Source organism: Stomoxys calcitrans, chromosome 2 (genome assembly GCF_963082655.1).
Source record: "Stomoxys calcitrans chromosome 2, idStoCalc2.1, whole genome shotgun sequence".
Classification (NCBI taxonomy): domain Eukaryota; kingdom Metazoa; phylum Arthropoda; class Insecta; order Diptera; family Muscidae; genus Stomoxys; species Stomoxys calcitrans.
Window position 1 is genome coordinate 162,317,031 of NC_081553.1, and position 22,689 is coordinate 162,339,719.

Below are 22,689 nucleotides of genomic sequence, written 5' to 3' on the forward strand. Positions count from 1 at the left end.
CCCTACCACGATCAAAACGGAAAGGGAAGGCGTCAAAATAGGACCAAACTATTTCTGTGTGGGTAGCTCATCCGTTCGGATTGGATTCAAGGTCGGATTCCGTCCTTCCCTTTTGAGTTCCGGGAAGGACGCAACGTATGAAACATCATGCACACCGCAAATATTCTAAGGAAGGGTGGTTCCACTGATTTCTCAACTGCGAACGATTGTTGTGAGGATGAACTTCAGGAGGACTCTGAAGACTGGGCTAACGCAACAGTGGTGGAATTTCTGATTTCTGGCTGTGGTCCGGTTTTGGCAGATAAATCTCCACCATTGTAAGACCACTTCGGCGGCACTTAAGGTGCTTCTGATTACGAAGGCCCTTAATGACTCGCTTATGTCAACATGTCCAGCCAAAACAAGGGGAAAACAGCGACCGCGATAGTAAACCACTGGTTGGTCTAAAGAAAGATTGCAGAAAACTCTTCAACAGGCAGTTAGCTAGAAGGGAAACTTCTATGAGGCTGAGCGAAGAAAATATTTCTGCCGAAAAAATCTGCTGCTCCATGGAGGATACATCTGAGGCCTCTAGACTAAGGATGATTCTTTCCTCGGAACCTATTAGGGTAGGATAAATTCAGAAGTCAGAGAATGTACATTGCTTAATGAGGAAACACTGGAACTACTGGTTGCCACATATTTCCCGGGAAACTTTCCAACAGTCACTGATATGGATTCGTCGGAGTTTGTTGCGGGAATTGTGTCCGAGTCGAAAATCGTTCGGGAGATGAAAATTGTTGACTCCTTCAAATCGCCATGCCTTGGCGATGTACCGACGGTTGAATTATAAGCTGTGTTCGATAGTCTGATTCTTTGGTTTAGAGAGATATACTTTGCATGTATCAACATGTTGTATATAAACACAAAGGTTATTTTAATTCTGAATGGATGGAAACTGTACTACACGAAGCAGAGTGGGGCAACACCCTGAGGCTTGGGAGCAAAGTTGTACATCAAAATCTTACACCTCAGTTAAATCTCATTCATTTGATACCCATATTGCCTTATTGTTAAAAATGTGTTTTGGATGGTGTTTGTCCGGCTTGGGGTGTTTTGAGGGTGGCGACCCCCATGACACTTGGGGCTTAACTTTTATACCAAAATTCTACTCTACTTACAAATACCTTTCATTTAATATCCATATTGCCCTAATTGGTAAAAATGTATTTTGGTGGTTTGTCTTTGTGCTGGGGCGACCCCCTGACACTTGGGGATAAAGTTGTATATATCACAATTGTACTACTCAGTTAAATTTCTTTCTATCTGGATATAATTAGCTGAAACTTTGTACAGACTCTTTTTTTAACCATAGGCGGATTAAGTTCGGAGATGGGCTTTATCGGACAATATGTTGGTTCTTAGGCTCATTAAAAACACGCTTGCTATGCGATTTCGCTGAAATTCGGCATAATGTGTTGCGTTAGGCTCCTCGACATTCGTATTGAGTATGGCCAGGATCAGGCTAAATTTGAATATAGCTGACATATGGAATGATCTCCCGATTTAAGGTATTGGGCCCACAAAGCCGCATTTATTATCCGATGTCGCTGAAATTAAGCACAGCGACCTTTATTAGTCTTTTCGATATCCGTGCCTTATATGGTTCAGGTCGATCTTTATTTATAGCTGCCATATATGCCGATCTCCCGATTCAAGGTCTTGGGCCCATAAAGGATTAGTTTATTACCCGATTTCGCTGAAATTTGGCACAGTGAGCTGTGTTGGGCCTTTCGATATCCGCTTTTAATATGGTCCCAATTTGTCTAAATTTGGATACAGCTGCCATATAGACCAATACTTTATTTTACCAATTTGAACAGTGAATTGTATTTATTAGACCACTGTCCGTGCTCCGTCCAAATCGATATAGCATCATATCTATGAATTTTTGACAGGAATATGGCTATAGGTGGTTAACATATGTACATACCTGATGTAGTGGGTATCCAAAGTTCGGTCCGAACGAACTTAATGACTTTTTACTTGTTAGCTTATGTTATTGCTTTTACTTGTTCGTATTTCATTGACGCAGTTAAGCGCCAATTTTCTTTGTTTTTTTGTTTATAAAAAAGCAAGCAAAGCCAATTTTTATATGTCACTAGCTGACCCGGGTCCGCTGCGCCTTCTTTTACTTTATATGGAACAAAAGTTTCCTTGGAAAGTTTATTTTCGACAATTAAAGATCTTTCAGTGAAATACCATGCTAACTTGACTAACAGTTTAACAATATAAGTGCCTTTATCTGAATCCCATATGATCTTTATTGGTCTACGAATTTAAGTTTGGATGTAAGGTATACTCCATTTTTTAAATATTTCATTTTAGCCCGATATTCTCATGATGTCTGATTTAGTGGTGTTTTCGGGGGAGAGTTGGTCCCCCAGATACTTGGCCTTGAAAAAATATCAGCATCGTGCTCTTCTCTCAAATACAATTTATTTAAACCCCATATTGCCATTGGCTTAAGAGAAGTTTACAGGATGAGGCGTTCCCCAAACACATGGCCCCAAAATAGGTTATCAAATTAGTTTTCTCGAATACCTTTCACTTAAGCCACATATTGGCATGGTCGAAATTTTTTTTCCTTTGGGGGTGTTTTGGGAAAGGCGTGATGCCCTAAATACATGGTCCTACATTTGGATATCAAATTCGTATTCTACTCACAAATACCTTTATTTGAGCCCCATATTGCGATGGTCAGTAAAAAATTGCTGTTTGTAGGGTATTTCGGGAAAGGGGTAGACCCCCAGAAAATTGGTCCCGAAAATGGGTATCAATTCTTGCTCTACCCCCCAATAACTTTCATTTAAGTTCCATATTGCCATGGTCGATAAATATGCCCGATTTAGGGGTGTTTTGGGGATTGGGGTGGTCCCCCAAAGCCCGGAAAATATATCAGCAACGTGCTCTATTCTCATATATCTATATATCATTTACTTGAACCCCATATTGGTATTGCCCTCAAAATTGGATGTCAAAATCGTTTTCTAATCTCATTTAAACTCCTTATTGCAAAGTCAGCAAATATTTCCGGTTTGGGGTATTGGCCCCGAAAACTATAAATACTTAGTTCCACACTCTTTAAGACCCAAATTGTCTTTGTGAGCCAATACGTCCTATTTGGGGGATGTTATGGTGGTGGGACGTCCGCTAGACAGTTGGCCACTAATGTTGATATCAGATACGTTGTTTACTTCCAAATACCTTTAATTTGAGCCCCATATTTCCATAGTCGGCAACATGACCGGCGTGTGGGGTGTTTTGGGGGATGGGCGGCCACTCAGTGAGTTGGCCTTGAAAATATATATCGAATTCGTGTTCCACTTTAAAAATCCTCTTATTTGAGCCTCATATTGGAATAGTCAGAAAATACTTACAATTTGGGTGGTGTTGTGGGGGTGGCGTGGCCCCATAGACACTTTTCGCGAATATTGATATCAAATTCGTGCTTAACTCCCAAAAACCTTTCATTTTAGCCCCATATTCCTATAGTCGTAAATTTTTCCCCTTTGGGGGAGGTTTTTGGTGAGAGGCGGCCCCCCAAACACTTGGCCCCATATTTAGATATCAGATTCGTATTCTACATTCAAATACCTCTTATTTAAACCCCATATTCCCATGGTCAGTAAATAAGTTCAGTTTTGGGGGTGTTTAGAGGAAGGGGTGGACGCCCAGAAACGTGGTCCCACATTTGGATATCAGATTCGTATTCTACTCACAAATACCTTTCATTTGAGTCCCATATTGTTGTGATTGATCGAAATATATGTTTGGTAGGTTTTATGGTGGGGCAGCCCCCCTAAAAACCCCATCCGAAATTTGGATACCAAATTTTTATTTTTAGGGTACTATATGAAGTCACACAAAATTTCGCTTAAATCGCACCATCCATCTCCGAGATCTGGCGTTTCTTAAATTTAGGCCGTTATGGCAGGTCAATGTTTGATCGGTAAACATGCTAACAGACTGAAGTTGGAAGTAACGACTTCTGCAGAAACCGTGAGGACGTCGGGAAAGAGAATAAGATCTGCTGTGTTTGTGTGTCTCGCACTGGCAAAGAGAAGATTTATACTTTAGGTTATCATTTCATTCAGAACTTGTCCGATTTAGCAAGTTGTCGGGCTTTTTAAAGCCCGTCTAAGTACCATAAATCTGATGGCAGACTGCCAATTAAACCTAGCCATGGCCGTCCGTCTGTCTGTTGAAATTGAGCTGAAACTTTGCACCCAATTTTTTTTTGTCCATAAGCAGGTTAAGTTCGAAGATGGGCTATATTTTTGGGTCCAATAACCTGGGGGACGCCCCATCCCAAACCCTACCCGGGCGGACATGTTTACCGATTGGGACATTATGGGTATCAAATGAAAGGTATTTAAGACTAGAGTACGAACTTGATACACAAATTTCGACAAAGTGTTCGGGGGGGACCCTCACCCCAAAAAAACCCCCCAACAGGACTATTTTACCGCTTTGGGCAATATGGGTGTCAAATGAATGGTATTTAAAAGTAGAGTACAAATCTGACATAAAAATGTATTTATTGGTGTCTGAGAGGTCCCACCCACTAAATACCATTCAATAGGACGTGTAGTTCGAGTGGGATAATATGTGAATTAAAAGAAAGATCTACGTCAGTATAGTTCGAATCTAATGTTGGTATAAGGTTTCAAGAATCTGTGTCACGTCCAGCCATCCTGGCACTCAGCAGGATATGTATATCGCCACAATAAAGGACTCAAATAAATTTGAGCGACAATCATCTCCCAATAAAAACAACTCCAAACTGTCATGTAGAACGGATGTGTTACAAGGCAATCCATCTCCCCCTATCCAACTTAAAAAAAAAGGAATAAAATATAAAATATGAAGGCCGATCAGGAAAGAATAGGACAGCAATACAAGGTCTTTGGTAGTAGAATACACTTTTTACCCTCAAATTGGGATAGACACAGGAGGACCTACGGATCCTTAAAAATGTGGTATCCCAAGTGGTAGCTTTGAAATGTGATTTTGAATGTTGATAACCAAAACAACAACAAAATACTAATAAGTGTGGATCTGTACGAGACCCGTTGCCCTGAATATCTTAATAGCCACCATCAAAGTGCTTGACACTATGGGGCCAAACAAAATCGTGCTCTAGCACGATGCTGATGTTATTTCAGTGTACGCCCCCTAAACTCTCTTCAAACCGGTCATGTTTGCCTACTATGTCAATAAGGGACACAAATGATAGGTATTTGATAGTAGAAATCGAATTTGATATCCTATTTTGAGGCCAAGTGTTTAGTCGACTCACTCCATAAACTCCCCTTAAACCTATAGCAATTGGAGCTAAAAAAAAAGAAATTTGAGAGTAGAGCACGATATTGATATTTTTCAGGGCTAAGTGCGTGGGTGGCAGCCCCACCCTACATACCCCTCAAACTGGACATATTCGTGGATTATGGCAAAACGGGGCTCAAATCTGATTTCTGTTTTATGGCCAAGTGTTTCAGGGACGTCTCACCTCATAAACTATCCCTAAACCATACATATATACCGACTATACCAAATATGTAGCTTAAATGTGTTGTTTGAATCTAATACCCACCTTCGGGGCAAAAGGTGTGGCAACTCTAATCCACCACCAAAAATAAAAGAATGAAGTTGATCTATCATCCAAACTTTAATGGGCTCACCCTCCCTTTATCCCATTTTCAAAAATGTCAGATCTCGTAGATGAGTGATTTTAGCGAAATTTGGTTTGTTTATAATAACTCAAAAACAGAAAATTGGTATCCTTATTTAGGGTGGGATATCTAGGGCGGCCGCGCCACCTCCAAAACCATTAAAAACCCTCCAAATGGAAGGTTTTGACAATATGTGGTTTTGACAAATGAAATGTATTTGAGACTAGATCACGAATCTAATATATGGGCGTCCACTTCACCCCCAAAAATACCCCCATTCCGGATATATTTACCGACCACAGTGGTATAAGGCTAAAATGAAAGGTATTTGGGAGTAGAGCACGAAAATGATATCCACATTGGGGCGAAATATCTGAAAGGCCGTACCAGCACCCCAAAACAGGACTTATTTCCTGCCAGTGTCAGTATAGGGTACAGATAAAATAAGAGAGTGAAAGAAGGCGCAGCGAAGCGGGCCCTGTCCAGCTAGTTGTATAATAAAGGAAAAGCTTTTTGTTTCCTTTACTGGGTCTTTAGCCCATAAAAAGCGCATTTATTACCCGATTTCGCTGAAATTTGCACAGTGAGCTGTATTAGGCTCTTTGATATCCGAGTTCAATATGGTCCCTGTTTGTCTAAGTTTGGATACAGCTGCCATATAGACCAATACTCTATTTTACCAATTTGAACAGTGAATTGTATTTATTGTATTAGTCCGTGCTGGGTTTGGTCCAAATCGATCGATCCTCCGATTTAGTGACTTAGGCCTATAAAAACCACATTTATTATCCGATTTTGCTGAAATTTGGGACAGTGATTTGCGTTAGGCCCTTGGACATCCTTCGTTAATTTGGATCAGATGGGTCCAGATTTGTATATAGCTGCCATATAGACCGATCCTCCGATTTAGGGTCTTCGGCCCATAAAAGCCACATTTATAATCCGATTTTGCTGAAATTTGGGACAGTGAGTTCTCTTAAGCCCTTCAACATCCTTCGTCAATTTGGCTCAGATCGGTCCAGATTTGGATATAGCTGCGATATAGACCGATCCTCGTATTTCGGGTCTAAGGCCCATAAAAGTCACATTTATTATCCGATTTTGCTGAAATTCGGGACATCGAATTGTGTTAGGCCCTTCGACATCCTTCTTAATTTGGCCCAGATCGGTCCAGATTTGGATATAGCTGCCATATAGACCGGTTTCTCGATTTTAGGTTTTGGGCTCATAAAAGGCGCATTTAATGTCCGATGTCGCTGAAATTTAAGACAGTGAGTTTGGTTAGGCTCTTCGACGACCTTCTTCAGCTTGGTCCAGATCGGTCCAGATTTGAATATAGCTGCCATATAGATCGATCTCTCGATTTAAGGTTTTGGGTCCATAAAAGGCGCATTTATTGTCCGATTTCGCCGAAATTTGGGACAGTGCTTTGTGTTAGGCTCTTCGACATTTTTCTGCAACTTGGTCTAAATCGGTCCAGATTTGGATGTAGATGCCATGTAGACCGATATCTCGACTTAAAGTCTTGGCCCCATAAAAGGCGCATATATAACCCGATTTCACTGAAATTTGACACAGTGACTTATGTTATGCTTTTCGACATTCGTGTCGTATATGGTTCAGATCGGTTTATTTTTAGATATAGCTACTGTACTTATTAGTAGTTGGTCCAAATCGGAACATATTTCGAAACAACTGCTATGGGACATAAGGTATGAAATTTTCACCAAATTTTATTGATGAAAAGTGGTTTCTTATATACCCGAGGTGGTGGGTATCCAAAGTTCGGCCCAGCCGAACTTAACGCCTTTTTACTTGTTTTATTTGTATAGAAAAATGCAACCGTAGCAAATTTTTATGTTTCATTGCTAGTTAGAAGTCAGCAATTTTAACCCTGCTAGCAATAAAAAAGTGGTAGAATGGCCAAGATGTGTTTTCACAACAATGAATTGTACAATCATGCTGCCATTAAATCTCTGGAAATCATATTTCTTATTCTAAAAACCGCCCTCGACTTAAATGTTAGGAACCAGGAGGCATCTTCCTCCTCCTGTTCCTGCGTTGTCGCAATGGACGAAAACGTCTATGTGAGTCTGATATCTGACTGATACGCGTACCTTATCTTGACTAGAAACATCCACTCTATGAAAAACATTGATAATCTCTAAATTATTTCGAATCAAAAGTCATACCTACTGGGAAGTTTGCGGATGTGTATTTGAGCATGTGTGTGTTTGCGCTTGTAGTTCATGTTTTTAAAAAGAAAGAAGAAAAAACCCTGAATGAAGGAAAACAATAACAACTCTTCCACTCTAGTCGAAATCCCTCAAAGACGGAAAGACTGTGCCAAATCCAAAAAAATGGTAAGCAGTTTGTGGGTGCTAATGCTGCGAATAGAGCAAAAAGAGAGCAGGAGAATATAGCTTTGAAAAGCAATTTTAAAAGATATCTGGGAATATTCAGGTAAATTTCCATTTTCGCACGCATGAGCGGACACAGCCAAATAAACACAATTGAGCTGTAACGAACCAACCCGAAACGATCCGAGCAGAACGAGGCCCACCAATGACAGGATACTCGACACAACTGAAGACTATTACCAGTCCACTGCCAATTGATGTTTACATTTTCATATTCTCCGTTTGCTTTGGTGGCTTAGTGGGTAAGATGGTAAATGTGGGATTTATTGTTTGGGGAAAGGTAACTGATGGTACTTGATGGATGGATGGCTGCTAAAGTGTTCTAAAGTAACTCATAGCAACTTCAATTGGAGGCGACCACAGTGAAACCACAATTCGCAACTGCAAAAATAACAAGGCCAAATGAAGGGTCTTATAACCTATTTGCTAGAAAACACATGTTGCTTGTGCATGGGAGCGGTTTGTTTTACCCAAAATAAACAACATGAGAACATCAGCATGTAACCTGAAGTGGCAAGCACATACCAACACACTAAACGGTAAATTTTACCTTCCTTGCGGTTTCCATCTGCACCTTTCCTTTGCCACAAAGGTTGAAAAACCCCCATAGAGGATACACCTGTGCGAACAATCCCGCAGGTTATCGTACATAAACGCCATAAATTCTGGCATTAAATATTCAGATTCAATAACAGATTTTCTGCAAAACAATTTACGATTCGTTAATAAATGATTTTGAAAATAGCACTTGAAAGTGATGAGCTGGAAATTTTTGAAACAGTTCGATGGACGGTAAGCCAGAAAGGCCAAACTTATAGCTCAAATTTGTTATTTTGGTTTAATCGGCAGCATTTCTCAACTTACTGTTTTCATATGCGATACAAGAACTTTTTGTACCCTACACCACTGCTGTATTACCGTGTACTATAACTTTGTGCATTTGTTAGTAACACCCAAAGTCTTTCTGTCAATGTTTATTTGAGTACGAAGAACAGTCCGCAGTCCGAATGATCCGATTTTCTGGAAAGACAAAAAATAACACTTCATGTAAAATTGCAGCCAAATCGAATAATAATTCCGAGCACTAGCGGCTTAAGAAGTCAAGATCCGAAATTTGTTCATATGGTAGATATATTAGATTATGATAGATATATTAGATTGAAAGCCAAAAAAAAAAAAAATACCCCACACAAAACTTCAGCCACATCGGTTAAGAATTTCCCCCTCAAGAGGCTGAAGAAGTCAAGATCCAAGATCGGTTTATATAGAAGCTATATCAAAACATTGACCGATGTGGCCCATTTACAATCGCAACCGACCTACATTAATAGGAAATACCTATTAAAAGTATGGTCCAAATAGGTTCAAAACCTGATATAGTTTCCATATAAACCGATCTACCGCTATTACTTCTTGAGCCTCTAGAAAGCATAACTCTTATCCGATTCTGCTGAAATTTTGTACAGTGGCTTCTCCTATGACTTCCAATATATGTGATATGTATGGCCTGAATCGGTTCAAAACCTAATATAGCTCCCATATAAACCCACCTCCCGATTTTATTTCTTGAGGTCTTAAAGTTTACACAATGATTTCTACTATGGTCGTCATCATCCTAACCAAGTATAGCCTGATTCGGTCTATAACCTGATATAACTCAAATATTATAGCAATTCGTGTCCATTATCCTTTGTTTGCCTAAAAAGAGATACCGTATATAAAACTAAGCTTGAACTGTTTAATTTTTTTTTTTATCAATATTACAATGGAGCTCATTTTCAAAATATGATATATCCAAATGAGGCACAAACAAGTAAAAGGGTGCTTTGTTCGGCCTGGCCTAATCTTGGGAATCCATCACCATGGATTCTGGTAAAATATGGAAGCTATATCTGGTTATGGAACGATTTGGACCGTACTTGCCACATTTTGTTGAAAGTCATAACAAAACACTATATGCAAAATTTCATTCAAATCGGATAAAAATCGCGGTTTGTAAGGCCTCTAGAAGTCAAATCGGGAGATCAGTTTATATGAAAGCTATATCATGTTCTTGACCGAATCAAATCAAACTTGGTAGTTAACAGTCATAACTGAACACTATGTGCACAATTTCAGCTAAATCGGTCAAAAATTACGGCTTTCAGGGACTCAAGAAGTCAAATCGGCAGATCGGTTTATATGGGATATTGCCTATTTGCAATCCCCATCATTCTACATCAATATTAAGCATCTGTGCAAAATTTCAAAAGGCTACCTTTACGCGTTCGACCGCTATTGTGATTTCGATAGACGGACGGACATGGCTAGATTGACACACAACGTGAAGACGACTAAGAATTATATACATTACGTGATCTTAAACGAATATTTTGAGGTGTTACGAATGAATTGACTAGATTAGTATACGCCCATCGTAATCGAGTAATAAACGCTTTTAGTAACCAACGACATTAAGTCTAAGATCGGTATATATGCCAGCTATATCCAAATCACTAAAAAATTTAGAGGGGAGTAACACAACTCCATGTGCTCTATTTCAACGAAATCACGCATTAAATTCGCTTTTTATGAGGCAAGACCTTAAATCGGGAGATCGGTATATCTGGCGGATACATACAAATAAAGTCCGATTTGAGCTATACTCGGTACGGATGTCAAGGGGCGTAACACAACTCTCTGTGTCAAAGTTCAGTGAAGCCGGGTAATAAATGGGACTTTTATGGGCCCAAGACATTTAATCAGGAATCTAATATATATAGCAGAAATATCAAAATACAGTCCGATTCGAGCCATATTCAGCATATATGTCAAAGGGTCCGATAAAGCTCATTGTACCGAATTTCAGCGTAATCAGGTAATAAATGATCTTTTTATATATGGCAGCTATAACCAAATAAAGCCAACGACAGCAAAGCGTTAGGCCTCTTCAAGACTAGATTGGTCCTTATAATTTAAGAGTGTTAACAACCCGTCCATCTGTCACAATTCCCTGGAATATCTCTGTGCGCCGGCCAAGAACAGATGGATTTTTAACTGCCATCTTGTTGAGAGATCTGGCATAGTCGAGATTTAATGGCTGTCTGAGATGTCATTTGCTTAGTCGGGATCTCCGCTTGGTACACACTACAGTGATCGGGTAACTTTCTCGGTATGACCAGTCCTAGCTTTTCAGAGTATACCCCAAAGTTCACCTGATCGTCTATATGGAACCATACGTTTAGAAGTCTATGTAACTTCATTTGCCATGGATATTGTAGTTCCAATCGGATATATCTGGAATGGTAGTATAGTATTTTTTGTCAAAAAGGGCTCAGGCAATGTGTAATTCACACTGTCTTAAACTTCGAGCATTGTATCAAGGATAATACAGTGACCGTAGTCGCCGCATAATCCAAAGCACACCAAGAAGGCCGTGAGACATGATGCTGTCTCATTGATAATCAGTGGATGTTTTTCTGCATCAAGTTCTAATCCCATTTTTAACATGAGGAACAAAATTATATTGTTGATAACGGCGATACCTTAAGGAATATACTGCATCCATATACAGAGGAAAAAAATTTGCCTATCGCATTCATCGGACCTTAACCCTATTGAAAACCTCTGGGAACAAAAAATCAGAAATTTGACATTCCTCTAATAGTCTTGAATGATTTTATTCCCAACAAGTCTGTCCGTCTATCAGTCGAAAGCACGCTAACTTTCGATGTAATAAAGCTAGGTATTTGAAATTTTGGGTAAATGCTTCTTATTAGGGCAGTTCGGGTGGGATTCTAAATGGGCCGAATCGGTCCATATTTTAATATAGCTGCAATATACACCGATCTCCCGATTTGACTTCTCAAGCCTCTAGAGAATGCAACTACACCCGATTTCGATGAAATTTTACACAATGACTTCGTCTATGACCAAGTATGGTTTGAAAAGATTTATAATCTGATAAAGCTCCCATATTATCCGATTTCCTGATTTGACATCTTGACCTCCTGAAACCGCAGTTGTTATCCGATTTAGCTGAAATTTCGAACGTATGGTTTTCTACGACTTTCAACAATCGTGGCATAGATCGGTTTATAGATCGGTGTATAATCTGATTCATCTCCCATATAAACTGATCTCCCGATTATACTTATTGAGCCTCTAGAGGCAGCAATTCTTTTCCGATTTTTCACAATGACTTCTCCTACGACTTTTAACATAAATGCCAAGTATGTTCAAGATAAGTCTGAAACCTGGTATAGCTCCCACACAAACTAATCTTCCGAATGCACTTCTTAAGCTCCTATGCACAATGATTTCTATTCTGATCTTCAATATACCTGCTAAATATGGTCTGATTCGGATCACAGGGCCTATAGGGCAGTCGATTCTGATACGATTTGGCAGAAATTTTGCACAAAGACTACCATCATCCAAACCAAATATGATCCGAATCGGTCCAAGGCCTGATGAAGCTCCAATAGCACAGTAATATTTATCTATCATACTTTGTTTGCCTATAAAGAGATATTGGGCAAGGAACTTGTGATGTATTTACACCGCGAACTTTATGAAACGAATATTGCAACAAGTAAAAAGGCGTTAAGTTCGGCCGGGCCGAATTTTGGATACCCACCACCTCGGGTATATATGTAAACTACCTTCCATCAAAATCCGGAGAAAATTGCATACCTTATGTCCCATAGCAGTTATATGAAAATATGTTCCGGTTTGGACAAATACTAACAAGTACAATTCAATTGTTCAATTGTGCATAACAAAATAGTGATCTTTTTAGTAGCTATATCTAAAAATAAACCGATCTGAACCATATATGACACGGATGTTGAAAAGCCAAACATATGTCACTGTGTCAAATTTCAGTGAAATCGGATTATAAATGCGCCTCTTATGGGGCCAAGACTTTAAATCGAGATAGCGGTCTACATGGCAGCTGTATCCAAATCTGGACCGATCTGGGCCAAGTTGCAAGTTGTCGAAGAGCCTAACAAATGCTCCTTTTATGGGCCCAAAACCTATGGGCAGCTATATCCAAATCTGAACCGATCTGTGCTATATTGCAGAAGTATGTCAAGAGGCTTAACTTAACTCACTGTCCCAAATTTCGGCGACATCGGACAATCAATGCTCCTTTTATGGGCCCAAAACCTTAAATCAAGAAATCGATCTACATGGCAGCTATATCCAAATCTGGACCGATCTGAGAAAGAATGTCGAAGGGCCCAACGCAACTCACTGTCCCAAATGTCGGCAAAATCGGATAATAGATGTGGCTTTTATGGACATAAGACCCTAAATCGGTGTATCGGTTTATATGGCAGCTATATCCAAATCTGGACCGATCTGAGCCAAATTGACGAAGGATGTCGAAAGGCCAAACACATCTCACTGTCCTAAATGTCAGCAAAATCGGATAATACATGTGGCTTTTATTGACCTAAGACCCTCAATCGGAGTATCGGTCTATATGGCAGCTATATCCAAATCTGGACCGATCTGGGCCACATTAAGAAGGATGTCAAAGGGACTAACACAATTCGATGTCCCGAATTTCAGCAAAATCGGATAATAAATGTGACTTTTATGGGCCTAAGACCCGAAATACGAGGATCGGTCTATATCGCAGCTATATCCAAATCTGGACCGATCTGAGCCAAATTGATGAAGGATGTCGAAGGGCCTAACACAACTCACTGTCCCAAATATCACAAAATCGAATAATAAATGTGGCTTTTATGGGCCTAAGACCCTCAATCGGCCGATCGGTCTATACGGGGGCTATATCAAGATATAGCCGATATAGCCCATCTTCGAACTTAACCTTCTTATTGTTAAGTTCGAAGATGCTTATGGTTAAGTTCAGCTCAATATCTCTATTTTTAAAGACTTTAGCGTAATTTCAGCAGACAGACGGACAGGTCTAGTTCGTCTCAGATTTTTACGCTGATCAAGAATATATATACTTTATAGGGTCGGAAACGGTTATTTCGATGTGTTGCAAACGGAATGACAAAATGAATATACCCCCATCCTTCGGTGGTGGGTATAAAAACAGTGGCGTGATTACAACTAACGGACAAACGGACAACGTTACATCGTCTTAGAATTGTAAGGTCGGAAATGGATATTTCGATGTGTTGCAAAAGGAATGCCTAAATGAGCAATGAGCCTATCCTATGGTGGTGGTTATAAAAAATGGTTTAGTCACCACAAGTTTGTTTTATTACCCATCTGATCACGTAGTTGTATAATTGGTGGATACTCGTATCGTACGATATTGTAGAGCAGCCCAACTTTCGCCTTCCCTAACTTGTACTCAACAAATTTTTTAGCAACGAACTAAAAAATATTTTTTAAGCCCTAGACACTCTCATGTGTTAAAGTCGAAAAATCGGCAATAGATTAACACTGCTCGTAAAAAAGAAACAATTTTTCATTCTCTCGAGTTCCTTACCTTTAGAAGACTTAATACTTATCTGACTTGACTATTTCAATTTTGAGTGTAAAGTTATACATTAACTTTCATCGTGCCGAATAAAGTAAAAATAAGCATGTTATTCGCTGTAGATCCCACAGTGAATGAAATGCATCTTATAAAGCGTAAGAAATATTTTACTACAATTACATGCTTTATGAATGCTACTTCTAAGTATCTTCCTGAAATATTGAACAATTTCGTTTCATTACTTCCAAAATGCTTACTAAGTTTCATGGACATCCGTTCAGGTTCGTATATGGCTTTGCACTTGGCTCACTATTAACTTTATTTTGGAGATGTAAGCGCTACTGGCTAATATCATCCTGAGTTGTTCTAAAACAACTCAATTAACAATTCCCCATAAACATTTGACATTTGAGTTTTTTGTTATGCATCACAAAATACACAAGCTCCATAGTGAAGAACACATAACATACTGGTGTAGCAGAGCATAAAATGCACATCGAGATATTCATATTTTGTGGTTCATAAACCTCAGCACCAGCGAAGCATAGCTATATGAACGCGGTCAATGTTTGCCTTTCAAAAAGTCGAATATTTTAAACCTTTTCTTTTATATTCCATTATGCATTGTTTGCCATTCATGGAATATGAGCCCGACCGAATATGCCGCAAAAAAAAACCTCTACGATCAACATAATAATGAAACCTGAATGTCTTCATTGTTTGAGGGTTGTTGTTAGCGTGGTGTCGCTGCTGTTTTCACTGCTCCACAAGTGTGAATCATATGCATGTTTCCGTAAAATAAAATTATAACTTTGAGTACAATGGTGCCATACGTTCGTCATTGTAGGGGACATATTTGGTGTCACGCACAGCTACATATTCGCATCGCGGAGACCATTCGAAGTTGAGTGATTGTGTATGTGTCCTGGCACTCACGATAAAGATGGCACAATAACATACAACCGCATTGAAATGGGATGGCAGTCGCAATGGCGAAGTCACATAGTGCGTATACGTGTTATTTCCAAATTGTCATCGACAAAGCAGACGTTGCCAATGCATTCATTTGAGCATGAATCGTCTCCCTGACATGAACGCAGAAAAAACGTTCAAATTTGAAAATAAATTGCTTTTCAAATGGACTGAGAGACTTTATTGAAACGCAATGAAGTGATGATTTAAGAACTTCAGTATGGCTGGATCAAATCATACATGTTCTGCACTACTGTATAGGGCGAGCGTAGTGTTAAGGGACCACACCCTAATATTGTCGACGTTTCCGATAATATCCCAACTATATCTGACAAAAAACCAGTACGCTTATATAAAATTGAAATATGTCAATTTAGTCTTGAGTTTCGCTCTTCCAGAGCTACAGCAAGCGGATTTATGAACAGACATTCCCGACATTTGCAATAAGGTTTCTTGTTTGTTTGAGAATCTCTGTACCAAATGTTCTGGCAAAGTTTGCATATGTATGTATAGATACAAAATTAAAATTTGTTAATGACTTTTAATTAACTTACCTCTCACACACACTTTGGTTAGGTTATCAGACGTTGGCTTTGTCTGACTTAAGTCCATAGATTTTTGTTTTATATGAAAGAAAAAGCAGACCCGGGCCCGCTCCGCTGCGCCTTCTTTTACTTTATATGGAACAACATTATCCTTTGAATATTTCTTTTTGACAATAAAAGAGCTTTTAATGAAATACCATGCTACGAAATTAGTATGTGTATATCGCTCGAGCAACAGTATAACAATATAAATGCCTTATCTGAATCCCATATGATATATATTTGTGTCTGAATTCGCTCAGAGGGTATAAGGTCATTTAAGTTTCGATGTTAGAAATTCCCCATTCTGTAAAGACTTCTATATGGATTCTGGGATGATCCCCAGGGTGGTAGTTGGTGGGTTAAGGGGGTGGTCCGGAAGTGGGTATGAATTTTGTGCTCTACTCCAAAATACCTTTCATTTAAGATCCATATTGCCATGGTCTGTAAATATGTCCGATTTGAGGGGTTTTATAGTGGTGGGGTGACTAACAGAACACTGCATCATTATCCCATTTGGCTGCATAAATCAGACAAAAATTGAGTTCCAGGGGCTCAAGAAGTCAAATCGGTACGATTTGCAAAATTTCATATTTCAAGCGGCTAGCTTTACGCGTTCGACCTCTAGATGGTCAAGAAGTCAAGATCAAAGATTGGTTTATATGGCAACTATATCAGTTTATGAACGAATTTGAAGCATACTTTACACAGTTGTTAAAAGTTGAATCGTAACTCATTGTGCTGATTTTCAGCCAAATCGGATAAGAATTGAGCCTTCTAGAAGCTCAAGAAGTCTAATCGACCGCAGAGGTTCTCGCCAGGATTCGAACATGAGCGTTCAGCGCCATACGTGGACATACTATCCTCTGAGCTACTGTAAATATTGGTTTAAAAGATTATAGCAAAATTCTTCTGTTAATAGACAACTAACTGGCTCGACCAAACATACTCCTTCGAAAGTTGGCGTGCTTTCGACATATCGACTTAAAATGCCATGGCAGTCAAGAATATATATACTGTATGGGATAATTAATATATACCGGTATAGAAATGAAGGTTTTGCGGTATAGGATCAAAAACGGTTGAACCGATTTTCATGAAATGTTCACAGATAGTAGAGTATGACCCCTAAATGGATATAGGGTACCACGGTTTTTGATGTCCGTAGGGGTTTTTGATGTCCGTAGGGGGTTTTGATGTCCTCCCTTCACCATAATTAAAAAAAAACGCCAGATCTCAAAGACGGACCCAACTAAGTGACAACACTCTTTCTCTGACCATCGCTAAATAAGGTTTAGAACAGCATGGCCAGCGCCGAATCCGAAAATCTTCCGGAATAAGTTAAAAACCAACTGGAAGCTTTTCTGCGAACATGTCGATAGCGTTAATGACGCCGCCAAGATAAAGAAGTTTCTCTCAAAAACCCATGTCCAAACTGAAAATTTAGTAACCGACATGGGAGTGAGAGCAGAGAAAACTCAGGACATGCTGAGGATTTTGATGAAAACCCATTTTCCGCAGGATACGACACACGGAGGACACACGGAGACACCGCAATCTTGAAATAATTATATTGATCGAAGGTTTACAATTACAGAATTAATGGTGAAGGAATCTTTGAGGAGCTTCAAACCATTTAAGTCACCCGGACCTGATGGAGCATTTCCGGCGGTACTACAGAAGGTGACAGACTCTCTGGCGCCCACTTGGCCAATATTTTCACATCGTGCCTGGGACTTACATACACTCCGAAAGCCTGGTAGGAGGCAAGGGTGGTATTTATACCCAAGCCCGGCAAAGCAAAGGCATTTTATCGCCACAGCTATGGGTGACCACCATAAATGACCTATTAGGGATGCTGACTGAAGAGGAATTTTAACCTGTCTGCTACGCAGACGATATTAAAATACCTCTTGTGGATAAGGATCTGAACCAGCTATGCTGAAGGACCGAAAGGGTCTTGCATATGTCATATGATTAGGCTAGACCAATAGATCTCAATGTTAACCCAGAGAAGACTGAAATATGTCTGTTCACAGGGAAGACGAAGGTGGACCAATACTTGCCATCGGCATAGACTTGGATTGACGGAGCCCTAATATTGTCATCCAGGAAGATTATGTTACACGGGTGGATCAAACCTAGAGGACAGAGTGGACCTGTGGGTTTACATTGAGAACCCAGGGACTGAGATCTGTTTTAGACTGCCTGACCAGAACACGGTCCTGCAGGCGGAGATCCGGGCGATCACGGAATGCGTGAAGTGGTGTGGTGCTAACGCGAAGACGTCTAGTGTGAACATCTTTACCGACAGTAAAATTGCCATAAGGGCAATAACTACCAGGACTGTAAGATCACGAACAGTCTTGCTGTGTAAGGAGATTAACGACATGTCTGAGGATGGCAAAATCCATATCGTTTGGATGCCGGGCCATAACGGAGTAAGGGGGAATGAAAGGGCGGACGATTTGGCGGTGAAGGCCAGAGGACTGCCGCCAATAAACTTGGTTGACCCGGAGGCTTTCGGATTGACGCAGTCCAAGTTAAGGGCGTGGGCGATGAATGCGCATGCAACACTGTGGAACAGCGAAACGGTCGATAGGACGGCGAAAATCCTGTGGGGGGTCCAAATCGTGAGAAGACGAGGCTATTACTGAAAGGAAATAAGAAGGAGGACAATATAGCTACTTGTCCCACAGCGGGACACCTAGGGCTACGAGCTCACTTATATAAAATCGATGCGACAAGTGATAGCATGTGTAGGGCATGCGGGGAAGATGACGAGACGTTATAGCATTTCCTTTGTCATTGATGGGCTTTCGCGTCTAACAGATACCGGCACTTAGATGGGGACACAATACCAGACATGAACTAACTTAATGGGTGTGGCATGGAAAACAATTAAGGATTTTATAAGTAGCACGGAATTCCTAACTTATTTTTCTTTAGAGGTTACTTTTTAGTTTTTTAGAGCTCATAACAAGCCGATTACTGGCTTAGGTGTATATCTATAGTGGCAGAATTATATCACGGAATTCCTGACCTATATTTCGTATTTCGATGTAACAGTTTACAGTGTTAAGAGCCCACAACAATACAATCACTGGCTAAGGTGTATATCCACATTACATTGGGTGGATTGATATCAGCACCCTTATTCAACCTAACCTTACGTATAGAATTTTCTACGCTGCATTTACGGACATCTCTTTAAGGTTTCCTCCAGCCCAAATATCAATAAAATTTCTTCAGTAATTGATGACGAATATTAGTTCAAAGCTGAAATTTTGAATTGGTTTTCACCTTTGCCCAGTGGACGACATGGCCAATCCAGCTGTATAAAATAGTATCTTGTCCGTATTCTTGATCGATCGGTTTGTTTGTTTTTGAGTTGTTGCCAAAATGGTTTTTGTGTCCTCAAACCACAGATGAAATTTAAATGTTTTACGTTTAAATGCCTCTTGGGAAATTTAACTTTGTCTTCATTATTATATTCTCCAACATAGGATGGGGCTGTACTTGCACTGTCATTCCGTTTGTAACACATCGAAATATTGGTATAAAACCCTGTAAAGTATATGATCGCCATAAAATGTCTGTGAAATACATGCTAACTTACGAAGGAGAAAAGCTATGCGCTACATCTGCCATATAAACCAATCTTGATTTCTTGGCTCTCTAGAGGGCTCAATTCTGATCTGATTTGGCTTTGGTATGAGGTGTTTCGTTATGGATTCAAACTACTGTACTAAGTATGGAGAAAACCGGTCCATAACCTAATGTTGCTAATATATAAACCAATCTCGGATCTTGAAATCTTGAGCCTCTAGTGTGCGCAATATGTATTTTATTTATATCTTGAACTATTTATATCTTGAATTCTCGAGTCTCTATAAGGCGCAATACTTATCCGAAGAGTTAAAAATTTTGCACAATGGCATCTACTATGTTCTCCAACATCCAATTCAAGAGTGGCCCGAATCCGTTCATAACCTGATACAGCTCCAGTAGCATAGCAATTCTTATCCAACATCCTTTGTTTGCCTATAAAGAGATACCGGCAAAAGAACTTGGCAAATGCCAAGTTCGGCCCGGCCGAACCCCTTTTACTTGTTATCTTTCAAGTCTTCCATGTTGTATTTTATTCAAAATTAATATGGCAACGGTTGCCAGACGTGACGATTTTACGCCATTTTTACGACTATTATACCCTACACCACTATTGTGGTTTAGGGTATTATAACTTAGTGAATTAGTTTGTAACACCCAAAAAGAAGAAAAATAGACCCATTGCTAAGTATACCGATCGACTCAGAATTCTGATTCGATTTAATTATGTCCGTCTGTCTGTCCGTCTGTCCATATTAATTTGTGTACGAACTACAGGTCGCAATTTTCATCCGAACGTCTTCAAATGAGGTATGGGCATGTTTTCGGCCCAGAGATGAAGCCTATTGAAATTGAAAAAAATCGGTTCAGATTTAGACATATGTTCGTCCTATTTGCAGTTCTATTGTAATCAAATGGTCATTTGTTATCCGATTCTCTCGAAATTTGGCAGGAAGGATTTTCTAATGACCCTAGACGATATAGATGAACTTTACAGAAATCGGTTCAGATTTAGATAGAGTTGTCATATATGTATATCGCCCGATTTTCACTTGAAATGTGATACGGATTGTTTAATAACCCATCTGAAAACATCCGGAGAGGTCCATCAAAATTGTTTCAGAATTAGACATAGCTCCCACTTTGTACCCATAGGGTAGGTGAAGGGTATTATAAAGTCGGCACCGCCGGACTTTACCGTTTATTGCTGACTTTGTACGACAAATCCGCATTATTGACCTATTTTGGTGCAAAGGTTGTTTCAATTTAAGGGCCGATGTTGTTGTTGTCGTCAATCTCCTGTATGTACGCAAGATCGGTCCAAAAGACCGATCGCCATGGGAACTGGGTGGCCATTGGTTATTAAAAGGCGCCATCACTAGGCTTGTCATACCAAGCATCATAGGCACTCAGATTTTGTGCAAGAGCCTATGCCGCCCGACCTCTCACTGAGACTCTCCGCTCGATACCGCTGATTGTCCACTGCTGTCATTGCAGCTACTCAGTATGAAGCATTCCACTATACACAACCTGTGGCCCCTCCCGGTAGCTCACAGCTGAGCTTCTCGTTACAGCAATGAACACCACAAACACCGGATCTCAATATTTAAGGCTCACAGCTATCCCGTGCCGGGCGAGCTGATGTTGATTTTGATAACTTTACCATGTTGCTCTTTTGTGACTATTTCTATCATTAAAACTGGGTTGGTCCGAAATTGAGAAATGTCAAATGCAATACAGAACAAGTAAAAAGGGTTTAGGTTCGACCGGGACGAGGTTTGGACACCCACCAACACGGGTATATATGCAAACAACCTTTCGTCAAAATCCGGTGAAAAATGCATACCTGCCCCATAGCAGTTATATCGAAATATGTTCCGATTTGGACCAAATACCAATGAGTGCAAGTCATTGTTCAATTGTGTATAACAAAATATAAGCCTTTTTCTACCTATATCTAAAACTTAAGCGATCTGAACCATAAACGACACGGATGTCGAAAAGCCTAACACAACTCACCGTCCCAAATTTGGTCCCAAAACCTTAAATCAAGATATCGGTCAATATGACAGCTATACTCAAATCTGGACCGATCTGAGCCAAATTCAAGAAGAATGTCGAAAGGCCTAATTTAACTCACTGTCCCACATTTCGGCGACATCGGACAAAAAATGCTTCATTTATTGGTCCAAAACCTTAAATCGAGAGATCGGTCTATATGGTAGCTATAATCCAATCTGGACCGATCTAGACCAAAATGAAGAAGGATGTGGAAGGGCCTAACACAACTCACTGTCCCAGAAATGTGCCTTTTATGGACCCATAACTTTAAATCGGCGGATCGGTCTATATGGCAGCTATATCAAAATCTGGACCGATCTGAGCCAAATTGAAGAAGAATATCGAAGGGCCTAACACAACTCACTGTCCCAAATTTCAGCAAGATCAGATAATAAATGTGGCTTTTATGGGCCTAAGACCCTAAATCCGCGGATCGGACTAATAGGCGGATCGGTCTATATCAAGATATAGTCCGATATAGTCCATCTTCGAACTTAACCTGCTTATGGACAAGAAAAGAATTTGTGCAAAGTTCCAGCTCAAGACAGACAGAAGGACATGACAAGATCGTCTTAGATTTTTATTCTGATCAAGAACACATATAGGGTTGGAAATTGATATTTCGAATCAAAAAAATATACCCCCATCCTTCGGAGGTGGGTATAAAAAGCTTGACACCGGCCGTTAAAAGTAAATAACCACTTAAATATTATTAACCCAACAAACATATTGAAGTCGGAATTCCATACTTTTATACCCACCACCATAGGATTGGGGTATACTAATCTAGTCATTCCATTTGTAACACCTCGAAATATTGATTTATGACCTCATAAAGTATATACAATATATTCTTGATCGGTTCGGCATTACGAGTCGAT